This window comes from Hemitrygon akajei, chromosome 4 (assembly GCF_048418815.1).
Source record: "Hemitrygon akajei chromosome 4, sHemAka1.3, whole genome shotgun sequence".
Lineage (NCBI taxonomy): Eukaryota > Metazoa > Chordata > Chondrichthyes > Myliobatiformes > Dasyatidae > Hemitrygon > Hemitrygon akajei.
This window is the reverse complement of record NC_133127.1, coordinates 168085172-168091495: the sequence shown is the minus strand read 5'-3', so window position 1 is coordinate 168091495 and position 6324 is coordinate 168085172. Positions and strand designations below refer to the sequence as shown.

The window sequence follows — 6324 nt, the reverse complement described above, 5'->3', positions numbered from 1 at the left end:
GAACATTTGATATTAATTAAACCAGTCCATATGATATTGATAACAGATTGCCTGGATTCATTTTCAAAGAAACTTCATGAGCATGAGATCATGCAAATTGTCTGTCAACTGGCTATCCAGATTGCAAAAATACAAAATCAGTCTATATTGCTAACATCACAGCATGTATCATGAGACAAAATAGCCTCATGTAAACCATAAATTTGTTAATGTGTTTTTTAAGGTTTTTGGTTTCTTTGGAAAAGGATGAATTTTATACTTATACGAATGGATATTAGCACTGTTAATGCTGAAATTCTTTTATGTTTTCCTGTCACATCATTATTTTATAAATCTCGTGGTTTCCTTCATTACTGCATAACTTAATAATCTATAATCCCATCGTATCTCTGTAATTCGAAAATAGGTCTTTTTGGGCAGCGGTTCCCAACCACTGGGCCGCAAAGCATGTGCTACCAGGCCGCGAGGAAACAATATGATTTGTCGATATGAAACAATATGAGTCAGCTGCACCTTTCCTCATTCCCCATCACGCCCACTGTTGAACTTGAATACACGCAAGGTCATCAGTCAGTCATTAACCTACAACTACACGATGAGTGAAAAACAAACGTCACTTGAGAGCTTCTTTGGAAGAGGTGATAGGTACATAAAAGGCCTAATGATGTTAATAGCGCAGAGACAGCTGAGGCCGAGACTGCAAAAAAAAAGAAAGCTTCCTTCAACAGAAAATACAACGAGTCGTACATAAAATATGGCTTTATTGCGACCGGTGACTCACACGCTCCAAGCCCTCTGTGGGTGATATGTGGAGACAAGCTGTCTAATGGGGCAATAAAGCCCTCAAAACTGCTTCGGCACCTTGAGTCCAAGCACACTGCACTTAAAGACAAGCCTGTTGAGTTTTCTGAGCGGAAAAAACATGAGCAAGCAGGACAGAAGCAAGTGCTGAGAGCCACCACCTCCACAAATGCTGCTCTGTGAGCGTCGTACTTAGTGGCTAGCCGTACTTCTGGGGTTCCCAACCGGCCTATGTTTAACTGATCCCTGAAGGTGGCTCCAATTGTTATTTCCAAAGCTGCAAAAGTAAACCTTATTTATCTGTGCACAGGAGTATTCAGAAAGCAAATGTAACGAAGCATTTCAGTAAACAGATTAGTGGACATTTTTTTAATGTATTATGATCAGTGCAAGGAGACCCTGCTAAGCTGAGTGCAATGGCTTATTTTCATCTCAGCTCTTTCCATTGGTTACTCGTGAACTATTCTGAGGTCAAGGATGACTATGAAGTGGTTCACTTTTGTCTTCGCTGTGTACTATAATTCAACAGGCTTCTTCTGAAAAGATTAGTAAGGAGCCCCTTATTGCCTGTGCAGCCAATGCCTCCATTTTCTGCTCTGTTTGGAGGTCTCTTGGTGTTCTGTGTAATGCTTCAAGGCAAAGCAAAGAGGGTCTTAAAGGAAGTTGGCCACAGTGACCTAAGGAAGGTATAAAGACTGAAGTGATTAGATTCTTCATATTTTAGTGGCAAAAGTGACACTTGTTGTTCAGGCGAGATTTAAGTAGACAATGGGAATCAGTCTAAGGAATTTGTTTGGGAAAGAGAAAAAAAGGCTGAGTGATACAGAACCTTGTAAAAGTATTCAGCCGCCAGCCCTTTCTTTACGTAAATGAGTAGTACAACAGATTTTGATCAAGTTAATTGAGAACTTTTATTTGTGAATCACATTCTTTTTTTTCACAGTGGAGCCCCCAGAAATGAGGAAAATTGTAAAGCATGAAAAACTAAAAATTCAAAAACTGAAATGTCAGCAGTTCAGAAGTATTCATCTCCGTTTGCTGTGTACTTAGTTGAACCATCTCTCACAGCTATTAGGTTGGCCCATTCCTCCTTGCTCAAGCTGTGCCAGGTTAGTTGAGGAATAGCGGTGGACAGCAATCTTGAGGGTTTACCAGAGATGTTTAATCGGGCTAAGGTCAGGATTCTGAGTGGGCTTCTCAGGAACATCAATTTTCTTCATTTGAAGTCTCTCCACGGCTGCTCTGGCAGTGTGCTTTGAGTCATTGTCCTGCTGAAAGATGGACCTCCTCACCAGTTTAAGCTTTTTGGCAGAGGTCAGCAGGTTTTTATTCAGGATCTCTCTGTACTTAGCAGCATTCATTTTCTCATTAATTCTGACCAGATTTCCAGTCCTTGCTAGTGAAATGCATAAAGAAGGCAAGACAACAGCCATATTTTATTAGGAGTTTGAAGAGATTTGGCATGTCAACAAATACACTCAAAAACTTCTATAGTTGTACTGTGGAGAGCATTCTGACAGGCTGCATCACTGTCTGGTATGGAAGGGCTACTGCACAGGACCGAAAGGAGCTGCAGAAGGTTGTAAATCTAGTCAGCTCCATCTTGGGCACTAGCCTACAAGTACCCAGGACATTTTCAGGGAGCAGTGTCTCAGAAAGGCAGTGCCCATTATTAAGGATGTCCAGCACTCAGGGCATGCCCCTTTCTCACTGTTACCATCAGGTAGGAGGTACAGAAGCCTGAAGGCACACACTCAGCGATTCAGGAACAGCTTCTTCCTCTCTACCATCCAATTCCTGAATGGATGTTAAAACTTTGGACATTACCTCACATTTTTTAATATAACAGTATTTCTGTTTTTGCACATTTGTTAAAATCTATTCAATATACGTAATTGATTTAATTGTTTATTTATTACGTTTTATTTTATTTTTTTCTCTCTCTCTGCTAGATTATGTATTGCATCAAACTGCTGCTCCTAAGTTAACAAATTTCACATCACATGCCGCTGATAATAAACCAGATTCTGATTCTGAGTCTGATTGGACCTGCCAACATAATCATGGGCACCAGCCTCCCCAGCCTTGAGGACATCTTTAAAAGGTGATGCCATAAAAAGTTGGCATCCAGCGTTAAGCACCCCATCACCCAGGACATGCCCTCCCCTTATTACTACCATTAAAGAGGAGGTACAGCAGTGTGAAGACACACACTCAAAATTTTAAGAACAGCTTCTTCCCCTCCACCATCAGATTTCTGAATGGACAACAAATCAACACACGGGCACTGCCTCTCTAATTTAGCTCTTTTTGCACTACTTATTGCATTCAATTCATTTATTTGTATTTCTTACTGTGGTTTACGGGTGTTTTTAAATATATTGCACTGTACTGCTAATGAAAAACAAAGAATTTCACAACATACTGTATTCCAGTGATACTAATCCTGATTCTGATTCCGATTCATTGGCCCCAGACTTCCCGGCTGGAAATGACCTATTTGCATTCATCATGTTAAAACATGATCACACATCTGCCCAGCCCCAAATGGTATATTAAAATTGATTGTTGAGGTACATTGCTAGGTACATAATAGCACTTATGGAACCAAAACCTAGAATGGGTCCAATCTGGAGCAGCAGCTGCTGCCTGATCATTGAATTGCTCCAGCATTTTGACTGCTGCTACAGATTCAAGCATCTGCAGTCTTTTGTGTCTCCTAGCAATAGTCTGCCTTCTTCTGCTTACCGTGACCCCCTAAGTGAGGAAAAGGTGGGAGATTTTGGAAAAATTGAAAATAAAATATTTTTAAAATTTCATTGAAAAGGGATATTTTAAATCACTATTTGCTCTTCTTTTCAAGTTTGTAGCAAAGAATATATCAACCAAAGGAGTTGAATGACTTCAGACCTGTTGCCTTGACGTCGCACGTGATGAAGACCATGGAGCGGCTGATAATACAGAATCTGAGGCCACAAACCAGGCACGCCCGGGATCCTCTTCAGTTTGCGTATAAGGAGAAGGTGGGAGTGGAGGATGCTATCACGTATTTGCTGCACAAATCCCTCTCTCACCTAGATGGGGTCAGTGGTGCTGTGAGGATTACATTCCTGGACTTCTCTAGTGCCTTTAACACCATCCAGCCCAAGATATTAAGGCACAAACTAATGGAGATGGGAGTAGACTCTCACATGGTGGATTGGATAGTGGACTACTTGACAGATAGACCTCAGTATGTGCGGTTGGGAGACTGTAGGTCTGACACGGTGGTCAGCAGCACAGGAGCGCCGCAGGGGACCATGCTCTCTCCGGTCCTGTTCACCCTGTACACATCAGACTTCCAATATAACTCGGAGTCCTGCCATGTGCAGAAGTTCGCTGATGACACGGCCATAGTGGGGTGTGTCAGGAATGGACAGGAGGAGGAGTATAGGAAACTGATACAGGACTTTGTGATATGGTGCAACTCAAACTACCTGCGTCTCAATATCACCAAGACCAAGGAGATGGTGGTGGACTTTAGGAGATCTAGGCCTCATATGGAGCCAGTGATCATTAATGGAGAATGTGTGGAGCAGGTTAAGACCTACAAGTATCTGGGAGTACTGTTAGACGAGAAGCTAGACTGGACTGCCAACACAGATGCCTTGTGCAGGAAGGCACAGAGTCGACTGTTCGTCCTTAGAAGGTTGGCGTCATTCAATGTCTGCAGTGAGATGCTGAAGATGTTCTATAGGTCAGTTGTGGAGAGCGCCCTCTTCTTTGTGGTGGCGTGTTGGGGAGGCAGCATTAAGAAGAGGGACGCCTCATGTCTTAATAAGCTGGTAAGGAAGGCGGGCTCTGTCGTGGGCAAAGTACTGGAGAGTATAACATCGGTAGCTGAGCGAAGGGCGCTGAGTAGGCTACAGTCAATTATGGAAAACCCTGAACATCCTCTACATAGCACCATCCAGAGACAGAGAAGCAGTTTCAGCGACAGGCTGCTATCGATGCAATGCTCCTCAGACAGGATGAAGAGGTCAATATTCCCCAATGCCATTAGGCTTTACAATTCAACCGCCAGGAATAAGATATGTTAAAGTGCCGGGGTTGATTGTATTTAATGTATTTAAGTAAACTACTTAAGAACTTTTTAAAAGCTATTATTAATGCTTTTGGAGAGAGTGATTTAGATGCATATCATATTTTTACTGAGTTAAGTATTGTATGTAATTAGTTTTGCTACAACAAGTGTATGGGACATTGGAAAAAATGTTGAATTTCCCCATGGGGATGAATAAAGTATCTATCTATCTATCTACTCAACTGAACACGGAATGCATTTGTTTTTATTATATTTCATACTCTATTCAAGATAAGCCCATGTATTTCAAACCTAGTGAATTATTTGTGGAATGTACTTGCTGGAAGTGAATTTGTTAATCAGGATTCCATAAACATACTAAGAGAGTTTAACTAATCCATTGCTCTTCATAAATTTAATCAGGAATTTGCAAATGCATCTTTACTATGAGGATAGATTCCATATTTCATCATTTCTTTGAATATGCACTGGGGGCTCTTTTTTTACCTCACAACTGGATGATAACCTAGTTGTGGATTGTCTATCTACTGTAGAATTGGGTATGTTTTGTAATGGTCATGACATCCACTCATTTGGTTACCATCTAAGCATTGAAGTTAAAGGTAGTCATTGGTACTTCAAGCATTTGTTTTCCCCACAATACTTGGCTAAAACCAAGTATAGTATCTGTTCTTATCAGTTTAATATCTGATTCGGCACTTATCTGGGGTTTGTATGCTAAATTTTGCTAAATCGTGTTGGTGTGTGGCCTAGTGGATAAGGCATCGGTCTAGTGATCTGAAGGTCACTGGTTCAAACCTCAGCTGAGGCAATGTGTTGTGTCCTTGAGCAAGACACATTGCTCTATGATGACACCGGTGCCAAGCTGCTTGGGTCCTAGTGCCCTTCCCTTGGACAAGATCAATGGCGTGGAGAGGGAAAGGCCTGGAACTTGGGCAACTGCCGGTCTCCCATACAACCCTGCCCAGGCCTGCGCCCTGGAAACTCCAGGCGCAGATCCATGGTCTCTCGAGACCAACGGATGCCTATCAATTATATGCTAAATTGATCTTTGGAATGGGTGTGGATGGGGTTTACATATCTGCTTGAGATAAATTGAGATCATCTGGTCAAATTCTGAAGGGAATCTGAGGAACTTAAAAACTTCTAAAGCAGAACTAAATATGTTCCTGACTACAAGGCCACACATGGATTCAGAAAATGAAATATGTTTTAACCGGAAGGCAGGCAATTACATGCAGAAATGCTCGCAAATGGGACATGCCTGTCTGTTCATGGAACTTCTGCATCAATAAACATGCCTGTGGGATAACTTCTTCTAACTGATGTGTAACTTAGCTGTTAATTGTTTAATCCTTTTGAAGATTTGGAGGATTTGCAGTAAGCACATTAAAAATCACATAGGGTATTATTATGGTGCCAACAAATTTAAGAGCAAG

The 6324-nt window shown here is 41.6% G+C and overlaps 1 pseudogene; it reads left to right on the top strand.

Annotated features, from left to right (window-relative positions):
• The first annotated feature begins 5508 nt into the window (after positions 1-5508).
• Positions 5509-5623, top strand: LOC140727150 (U2 spliceosomal RNA; annotated as a pseudogene).
• Positions 5624-6324: the final 701 nt, after the last annotated feature.